Source organism: Grammomys surdaster, unplaced genomic scaffold, assembly GCF_004785775.1.
Source record: "Grammomys surdaster isolate TR1022 unplaced genomic scaffold, NIH_TR_1.0 131, whole genome shotgun sequence".
Taxonomy (NCBI): domain Eukaryota; kingdom Metazoa; phylum Chordata; class Mammalia; order Rodentia; family Muridae; genus Grammomys; species Grammomys surdaster.
This window is the reverse complement of record NW_021604589.1, coordinates 8,407,003-8,417,863: the sequence shown is the minus strand read 5'-3', so window position 1 is coordinate 8,417,863 and position 10,861 is coordinate 8,407,003. Positions and strand designations below refer to the sequence as shown.

General features: G+C 39.9%; 1 pseudogene; it reads right to left on the bottom strand.

Annotated features, from left to right (window-relative positions):
• Positions 1–7,941: 7,941 nt before the first annotated feature.
• On the bottom strand, positions 7,942–8,510 carry LOC114616055 (annotated as a pseudogene).
• Between the last annotated feature and the right edge of the window lie 2,351 nt (positions 8,511–10,861).

Sequence of the window (10,861 nt, the reverse complement as noted above, 5' to 3'; positions counted from 1 at the left end):
CTTCTGCCTGGTGTGCAAAAGTTAAAGATAGTAAAATTTATTCTTACCAAAGTTGTTTGTGGTCTTATCATTTTACTGCAACTATAAAGGAGTTAGTAGATGTACAACTTTCTAGTAACCAGAATCAGGAAAACCTATCCACTATTTGCAATAAAGTTCAAATCTGGAATATGGAGATGGCCCATGTGTTATTAGCTCTGTGTTCCTGAATTTTGTTTGAGAGAATTTTACTATTTTTCTGTCTATGTTCATAAGCAAAATCAGTGTGAAGTTCGCTTTATTTGTTGAGTCTTTGTATGAGTTAGGCATCAGGATAATTGTGGTCTCTTAGAATGAATTAGTGGTCATTCTGTTTCTATCTTTTGGAATAGTTTGCAGAGTGTTGGTATTATCTCTTCTTTTAAGTTTGATATAATTCTGAACTAAAATGACTCATCACTGGGCTTTCTTTGGTTGGGAGACTTTTAATGACTACTTGTATCTCATTAGGTGTTACAGGATTGTTTAGATAGTTTACCTGGTCTTGATATAATTTTGGTACATGGTATTTCTCTGGAAAACCATCCAGGTCATCTAAATTTTTGAGTTTCGTGTACTAGAGGCTTTTGAAATAGGGTTTTTTTTTTCTTTTTTTTTTTTTAATAATTTATTTATTTTTGAACATGAAATGCTTTTTTATAGCATGTTTCACAAGGGGAGGGGGTAAGAGGGGCCAGATGGTGGAAAAGTACAAAATCTTCTTGGCCTGTGCCTTGAAACATGTCATGGTCTATACGGTACACTGCCTTGAATTATGATCTACCTGCTGTTCTTCAGAAGATATGGTACACTGCTTGAGTTATGGTCTCCCTGCTATTCTTAATAGGGTTTTTTTTTAATTTCCTCAATTTCTCTTGTTATGTCTTCCTTTTCCAAGATTAGTGCAGTTGCAAACCCTCACATGGCACCAAGTACAGACCTTCCAGCAAGACATTTCTTCAAGGATCAAATATTATTAAAACAATATCTCAGCCTCTACTAACTGGTACAAACATAGCAAAAGTTTACTGCAACTTTTCACTCAGCATCAGATGTACAGGCTTTGCTCCACACTTCATTTAAAGCCAGAGATAAGGTTTTATGACATATGGTGTATTTCATTTACAATCAGACATAAAGGTTTCATTAAACATATAAATACACCCAACTCTCCAGTAAGAGTCCCTGTGCTCAACCAATGTTTCATTGTGTGTATCTTCACCTGTTTTAGTCACATCCTGCATGGAGATTCTCAGAGAACAGGCATGCTATGCTCCTGTCTGAATGATATCAAAGTATCATTAATAGTGTCAGGGATTGGTATTTGCCAATGGGATAGGTCTCAATTTGGGCCAGTTATTAGTTGGACAGTCTCAACTCAATCTCAACTCAATCTTTGCACCTGAGTTTCCTGTAGACAGGATACATTTGGGGTGAAAGTTTTGTGGATGGGTTGATGAACTTATGCCTCCACTGAAGGCCTTGCATGTCTAGAGAATGTGACCACTTCAGGTTTCATATCTGCACTGCTAAGAGTCTCAGCTTAATTCAATTCCATAAACACTTGGGAGCCTCCCTCATCTAGGGTCTATGGTACTTCCTCGAAATGCTCCGCATCACCTTCAACTGCCAATTTCCATTCATCTCCTGGCTCTCTGGCCCTATCTCCTGGCTCAGCCAACTACTGCTACTGAAATCTCCCCTATCGAATGTCCAACTCAGATATCTCTCTGCATCTGCCTCATATGACTATTCAATACCTCCTTCTAAGTTACATTCAAGCATCTTCACTTGGGAATTTCTTCTGGTGTAACTATTTTGGGCAATCGAATGTAGCGTGGGTATACTCTACTTTAAGCTAATATCCATTTATGAGCAAGTACAAGACATCCATGTCCACGTAGGTCTAGATTTAAGCAAGGCATGTTTTGTGTTACTCGGTTTGGTCAGTAGGTAATTATGTTTGTCATCAGACTAACATGAGTTTCAATGCAGTGATTCAAAGGGTAAAACATGAAAATTAAATTTGGAAAACAAATCCTCTGATGATCAAACCTCTTGTTCCACTGGAGCATACTGGAAGTACCTAGCCATTAGTGACATTTACAAACAGGGAGTTAGGAGATTCCCATGGACCAGTGTACAGAATTGACTTCCTATTTCATGAACACTGCACATTCTGTGTAAAGAGCCAACACAATGAACTTCAGTTATGCCTTCATCATCCTTGAAAACCTAAGGGTATCTACAAAGGGATATTCTTACCTTTCTGTGTTTATATGTCAGCTTCCTTATGAAATGCTTTTATGTGATAATAGTTGTGTTTGTTTTGATAACATACATTCTTCCAGTACATTTGCCTGCTACTGCATGTTGGAAAAATCTGAATACAAGTTTATGCCCTTCAGAGTTTAGAATGTGAAAATATTTAAAGAAAATAATTTAAAGAAAAGAATGAATTTCACAGGTACAGGAGTGTGGAAATATATTTTGTTTATTTTTTAATGGATATTTTATTTACATTTCAGATGTGATCCCCTTTCTCCATTGTCCCCCATCCAGGAACCCCCTATTCCATCCTCCTTCCTCCAGCTTCTATGAGGATGTGCCCCCACTACACCTCCAATTCACAACTCCACACCCACGAATTCCCCCACACTGGGGCATCCAGCCTTCACTGGACCAAGGACTTCCTATCCCTCTATGTGCCAACAATGCCCTCCTCCCCTACATATACAGCTGGATCCATGGGTCCCTCCATATCTGCTCCCAGGTTGGTAGTTTAGACCCTGGAAGCTCTCATTGGTTGGTATTGTCACTCTTCTCATGGGGCCGGAAGCCCCTTCAGCTCCTTCAGTCTTCTCTCTCAGTCCTCCATTTGGAACCCAATGATCAGTTGAATGAGTACCTGTGAACATCCACCTCTTTATATTTCAGGCTCTGGCAAATCTCTAAGGAGACAGCTATAACAGGCTCCTCTCAGCACACACATCCTGGGATCCACATCAGTGTCTGTCTTTGGTGACTGCACAAGGGATGAATACCCAGGTGGAGCAGACTCCAGATGGCCTCTCCTTCAGTTTCTGTCCCATGCATTGTCTCCATATTTGTTCCTATGAGTATTTTGTTATTCTGTCTAAGAAGGATCAAAGCACTCACAATTTGGTCTTCCTTGTTCATGAGCTTCATGTGGTCTGTGAGTTGTATCTTGGATATTGCAAATTTGTGGGCTAATATCCAATTATCAGTGAGTGCATACCATGTGTGCTCTTTTGTGATTGGGTTACCTCACTTGTTATGACTCTGTGAAGCAACAGATAAATAATTTGGTAGCAAAACCTATTCAGATTCATTATCATAAGTTAGCTATGGAGGACCACAAAACTCAAGATGAGATTGTTACTTTATACAGGGTGTTCCCAAAACCCATCTGCACCCAACCTAAAAGAGAGGACTTTCACCCCTAGACCAAGCAGAGAAGGGCCACCCAGAACCCCCTCTGACTGGCCATCTGAATTCTTGCTTAGGCTGCGAGGCTAAGCACTGCAAGGGAATATAAATAAAAGTTAAAAATATCTCTCTGGGTTCCCTGAGGGACAAGCCTGACTGCATAGGGGTTGATTTCAAAAGTATCCCCCCCTCCAGGAAAAAGCCATCGGGATGGGTATGGCCCTCATGCCTCACTGGACAGCGCCAGGGGGACCGGAGCCATTAGGAGGAGGGGGGAGGGGATAGGAGGTTCCTGGGTGGGTTGGGAATGGGGTAAAGGAATAACATATGAAATGTAAATAAAACATCCATTTCTTTTAAAAAAGGCAAGTGATTTTGAGCTGTATACAAAAATTGAGCATAAGCCAAAGAAATCCATTTCTTCTGCTTAAGTTCCTTCTCTGATTTTGTCAATGATGTCTTGTGACTTGGAAGTTCAAGACGAAATAAAATAAAGCATTACAATTTTTAAAAAGGAAATAAGCCTTGAGAAGCAAATATTTAACTGTTATGTTCCCAACAATGTTCCTGAGAGCAAACATGTCACTCTTTGGTATGATCATGTTTCTTTCTGAGATAAGGAATTTGAAACTACAAAGTCCTATGTTGGCCAAGTATGCTTCAAAAGTAAACCTTCTAGAGGATTTGAGGGCTTCTGCATTTGCAACAGTTCTCAGAAGACTCCTAGAAGAAATTTCCTATTCATACACCCATGAAGACACCATATCATGAGACATTCTAGAGGAGTCACTGGACTCAGAGCAGCTGGTAAGAACCCTTTCCCACTACCCTACTCTCCAGACCTACAACTAGGAGCCTAGAACACTAAGGACCCATCAGCCACCCAAACCCTGCCTCTCCAGAATACTACTTCCCTTCTGCCCATTGCTTGGCCCTTTTGACTGGAGAAAACACCTACCTGGTCTGCTCCAATGAAGACACCATATTCTGAGTCATCCTGGAGGAACCACTGCACTCAGAGCAGCAGGGTTTCAGGATCTCAGAGGCAGCCTGAATCCCAGGAGTTCTTTCACCCAGGAGCTCAGGATCACAGGATCACAGAGACATTTGGACTCTGGGGAGGTTTGACACAAGCAAGATAACTGGAAAGACAGACTCCAGTCAGACACAGTGAGTGCAGGTAACACTAGAGATAACCAGATGGCAAAGAGCAAGCACAAGAACATAAGCAACAGAAAACAAAGTTACTTAGCATCATCAGAACCCAGTTCTCCCACCATAGCAATCCCTGGACGCCCCATCACACTGGAAAAGCAGGATTCATAAATAAAACCACTTCTCATGATGATGATAGAGGACTTTAAGAAGGACATAAATAACTCCCTTAAAGAAGTACAGGAGAACACAGGTTAACAGGTAGAAGTCTTTAAAGAGAAAACACAAAAATCCCTTAAAGAATTGCAAGAAAACACAAACAAATAGGTGAAGGAATAAAACTATTCAGGATCTAAAAATTGAAGTAGAAACAATAAAGAAATCTCAAAGGGAGACTACCCTGGAGATAGAAAACCTAGGAAAGAGATCAAGAGTCATAGACGCAAGCTTCACCAACAGAATACAAGAGATAGAAGAGAGAATCTCATGTGCAGAAGATATTATGGAAAACATTGACACAACTGTCAAAAAATGCAAAAATCTCCTAGCCCAAAACATCCAAGAAATCCAAGACACAATAAGAAGACCAAACCTAAGGATAATAGGTATCGATGAGAATGAAAATTCCTAACTTAAAGGGCCAGTAAATATCTTCAACAAAATTATAGAGGAAAACTTTGATAACCTAAAGAACAAGATGCCCATAAACATACAAGAAGCCTACAGAACCCCAAATAGACTAGACCAGAAAAGAAATGCCTCCCGTCACATAATAATCAAAACATCAAATGCAGAAAACAAAGAAAAAATAATAAAAGCAGTAAGGGAAAAAAGGTCAAGTAACATATAAAGGCAGACCTACAAGAATTACACCAGACTTCTCACCAGAGACTACAAATGCCAGAAGAGCCTGGACTGACATCATACAGACCCTAAGAGAACACAAATGCCAGCCCAGATTACTATGCCCAGCAAAACTCTCAATCACTATAGATGGAGAAACCAAGATATTCCATGACAAAACAAAATTTATACAATATCTTCCCAAGAACCTAGCACTTCAAAGGATAATTGATGGAAAACTCCAACACAAGGAAGGAAACTACAACCTAGAAAAAGCAAGGATGTAATCACCCAACAAGCCCAAAAGAAGATAGCTACAAAAACCTAATTCTACCTCCAATAACAAAAATAAAAGGAAGCCACAATCATTTTTCCTTAATATCTCTTAACATCAATGGACTCAATTCTCCGATAAAAAAGACACAGACTATCAGACTGGATACACAAACAGTACCCAGAATTTTGCTGCATACAGGAAACGCACCTCAGTGAAAAAGACAGACACTGCCTCAGAGTAAAAGAAAGGAAAAGAATTTTCTGAGCAAATGGTCCCAAGAAACAAGCTGAAGTAGCCATTCTATTATCAAATAAAATTGAGTTTCAACCAAAAGTAATCAAAAAAGATAAGGAAGGACACTTCATACTTATCAAAGGAAAAAACTACCAAGATGAACTCTCAATTCTGAACATCTATGCTCCAAATGCAAGGGCACCTACATACAAAAAGGAAACTTTACTAAAGCTCAAAACACACATTACACCTCACACAATAATAGTGGGGGATTTCAACACCCCACTCTCAGCAATGGACAGATCATGGAAACAGAAACTAAACAGAGACACTCTGAAATTAACAGAAGTTATGAACCAAATGGGCTTAACAGATATCTATAGAACATTTCATCTGAAAACAAAAGAATATACCTTTTTCTCAGCACCTCATGGTACCTTCTCCAAAAGAGACCATATAATTGATCACAAAACAGACGTCAACAGATACAAACAGATTGAAATAATCCCTTGCACCCTATCAGATCATCATGGACTCAGGCTGGTCTTTAATAATGACAAGCCCAATGGAAAACACACATGCATGTGGAAACTGAACAACACTCTACTCAATGATGACTTGGTCAAGGAAGAAATAAAAAAGAAATTAAAGACTTTTTAGAATTTAATGAAAATGAGGACACATCATACCAAAACTTGTGGGACTCCATGAAGGCAGTGCTAAGAGGAAAGCTCATAGCTCTAAGTGCCTATAAAAAGAAACTGGAGAGAGCATACACTAACAAGCTGACAGCCCAGCTGAAAGCTCTAGAACAAAAAGAAGCAAATATACCCAAAAGGAGTAGATGGCTGGAAATAATCAAACTCAGGGCTGAAATCAACCAAGTAGAAACAGAAAGAACTATACAAAATATCAACAAAACCAGGAGCTGGTTCTTTGAGAAAATTAGCAAGATAGATAAACCGTTAGCCAGATTAACCAGAGGGCACAGAGACAGTATCCAAATTAATAAAATCAGAACTGAAAAGGGGAGACATAACAACAGAAATGGAGGAAATTTTAAAAATCATCAGATCCTACTACAAAGGCCTATACTCACCAAAACTGGAAAATCTGGATGAAATGGACAACTTCCTAGACAGATATCAGGTACCAAAATTAAATTAGGAGCAAATAAACCATCTAAACAGTCCCATACCCCTAAGAAAATAGCAGCAGTCATTAAAAGTCTCCCCACCAAAAAAAAGCCTGGGACCACATAGTTTTACTGCAGAATTCTATCAGACCTTCAAGGAAGACCTAATACCAATTCTCTTCAAACTATTCCACAAAATAGAAACAGAAGGAACACTACCCAATTCATTCAATGAAGCTACAATCACACTCATACCCAAACCTCACAAAGACCCACAAAGAAAGAGAACTTCAGACCAATGTCCCTTATGAATATTGATGCAAAAATACTCAATAAAATTCTAGCAAACCGAATCCAAGAACACACCTAAACAATCATCCATCATGATCAAGTAGGTTTTATCCCAGGAATGCAGGGATGGTTCAATATCCAGAAATCCATCACTGCAATCTACTATATAAACAAACACAAAGAAAAAAACCACATGATCATCTCACTAGGTGCTGAGAAAGCCTTTGACAATATTCAATGTCCCTTCATGATAGAAGTCTTGGAAAGATCAGGAATTCAAAGCCCATACCTAAACATAGTAAAAGCAATATTCAGCAAACCAGTAGCCAACATCAAACTAAATGGAGAAAATTTTGAAGCAATCCCACTAAGATCAGGGACTAGACAAGGCTGCCCACTCTCTCCCTACCTATTCAATATAGTACTAGAAATCCTAGCCAGAGCAATTAGACAACAAAAGGAAGTCAAAGGGATACAAATAGGAAAAGAAGAAGTCAAAATTTCATTATTTGCAGATGATATGATAGTATACTTTTTTTTGAAGTCTCAAACAAAACTTTAATCTCCTGTACATACTCCTGTCAGATGAAGTTATTTCCTGTACACCACTTTTGCAAATTGGTCTTCTATTTCCTTTCATTTGACCTTGATCGGCTACGAGACCTAGAGAAGGATCTAGAAGGCTTGTGATTTCTCTCACAAGACAGAGACCTTTCTCTTCTCCTATCTCTAGAGAGTGACCTGCTCTGGCTTGGGGAAAAGCTTCTTCTTCTTGGGGATCTGTACTAAGGTTGAGGACACCTCCTGCAGTAATCATCTCGAGGACGATGACCCCAAGAGCGAGGTAGGCCATGCAAACTTCTCTTTTCTCCATTCGACAGTTCCACTCTTACATGGCAGCCACATAGTGTTCTTCCATCCAGCTCTCGGACAGCATCTGCAGCAACGAAATTCAACGAAAGCAAAGCCAGGAGGGTTTCAAGCAACCCACACACTTCAGAGTGGTCCATAATAGCCAAAAGCCCTTTATGATTCAGTCTTGTTCCCATTGTTTCCAAGATTACCTACATAAACCTTACAGTCCAAGGGACAGGAATCACGATGCATTTCGAGATCCTGGGTTCGAAAGGCCTAAGCTCAAATCCTGACATTCCAATAGGCCCACCCACTCCCCTCTGGCTCTGCTCCTACAGATGCTCTCAGTCCCACACCGTCCACGAAATGGCCATGATAGTATACTTAAGTGACCCTAAAACTTCCACCAGAGAACGTCTAAACTTGTTGAACAACTTCAGCAAAGGGGCTGGTTATAAAATCAACTCAAACAAATCAGTAGCCTTCCTCTACATGAAAGATAAACAGGCTGAGAAAGAAATTAGGGAAATGATACCCTTCACAATAGTCACAAATAACATAAAATACCTTGGTGTGAATCTAACCAAGCAAGTGAAAGACCTATATGACAAAAACTTCAGGTCTCCGAAGAAAATCAAAGAAGATCTCAGAAGATGGAAAGATCTTCCATGCTCATGGATAGGCAGAATTAATTTAGTTAAAATGGCCATCTTGCCAAAGTCAATCTACAGGTTCAACACAATCCCCATCAAAATTCCAAATCAGTTCTTCATATAGATAGAAAGAGCAATTTTCAAATACATTTGGAATAACAAAAAACTCAGGATAGTAAGAACCTCTGGGGAAATCACCATCCCTGACCTCAAACTGTACTACAGAGCAATAGTGATAAAAACTGCATGGTATTGGTACAGAGACATGCAGGAAGATCAATGGAATAGAATTCAAGACCCAAAAATGAACCCACACACCTATGGTCACTTGATCTTTGTCAAAGGAGCTAAAACTGTCCAGTGGAAAAGGGGCAACATTTTCAACAAATGGTGCTGGTTCAACTGGAGGTCAGCATGTAGAAGAATGCACCTCCACATAAAACCAGATACACTGACACTAATAGAAGAAAAGGTAGGGAAGAACCTCAAATACTTGGGCACATGGGAAGAGTTCCTGAACAGAACACCTACGGCTTATGCTCTAATATCAAGAATTGACAAATGAGACCTCACAAAATTGCAAAGCTTCTCTTAGGCAAAGGACACTGTCAATAGAAAAAAATGGCAGCCAACAGATTGCAAAGAGATCTTTACCAGTCCTACATCTGATAGAGGGCTAATATCCAATATATATGAAGAACTCATGAAATTAGACTCCAGACAGCCTAATAACCCTATTAAAAAATGGGGTATAGAGCTTAACAAAGAATTCTCAACTGAGGAATCTCGAATGGCCAAGAAGCATCTAAAGAAGTGTTCAGCATCCTTAGTCATCAGGGAAACGCAAATCAAAACAGCCCTGAGATTCCACCTCACACCAGTCAGAATGGCTAAGATCAAAAACTGAGGTGATAGTAGATGCTGGTGAGGATGTGGAAAAGGCGGATCACTCCTCCATTGTTGGTAGGATTGCAAGATGGTGCAACCACTTTGGAAATCACTCTGGCGGTTCCTCAGAAAATTGGACATAGCATTACCTGAGAACCCATGTAATGACCCGTTCCTTTGTAAAGGCCCGTTCTACTACTTTGTAATGGCCCATTCTGCTGTTCCGGTCCGCAGGTCAGGGTCTAGCAAGAGAGAGTGGGGACGGAGGGGCGAGAGATGCAAAAGATGGATACAAGACAGAGTCTGATTAAGTCTGATCAAGTCTCTTTTATAGAAAGGAAGGTCCTGGGTATTTATACCCTTATCATGTGACTTGCCCTTGTGGACAAGCTCACCTGAAGGCACTACGTCATGTGCCTTATAGCCATGGATACCACATGGACCTTGCAGCTGGGGACTCTAAACAGTGTAACAAGATGTTTATCAGAGTGTGCTCAGCTGTTGCTGGCTGTTGAAAACAAGTCTCTTGTCAGGGTATATGGCTCAAGATGGCTGTAAAGATGATAGCCGCTTTCGGCTAAGTGTTGGCTCCCAGCAGATCCAGCTATACCACTCCTGGGCATATACCAAGAAGATATTCCAACATATAACAAGGGCGCATGCTCCACTATGTTCATAGCAGCCTTATGTATAATAGCCAGAAACTGAAAAGAACCCAGATATCCTTCAACAGAGTAATGGATACAAAAAATGTGGTACATTTACACAATGGAGTATTACTCAGCTATTAAAAACAATGAATTCAAGAAATTCTTAGGTAAATGGATGGAACTAGAAAATATCATCCTTAGTGAGGTGACACATTCACAAAAGAACACACATGGTATTCACTCACTGATTATTGGATATTAGTCCAGAAGCTTTAAGTACCCAAGATTCAACTCACAGACCACATGAAATTCATGAAGAAGGAAGACCAAGTGGGTGCCCTTCAGTCCTTCTTAGAAGAAGGAGTAACAAAATACTCAAGGGAGCAAATATGGAGACAAAGTGTGGGACAGA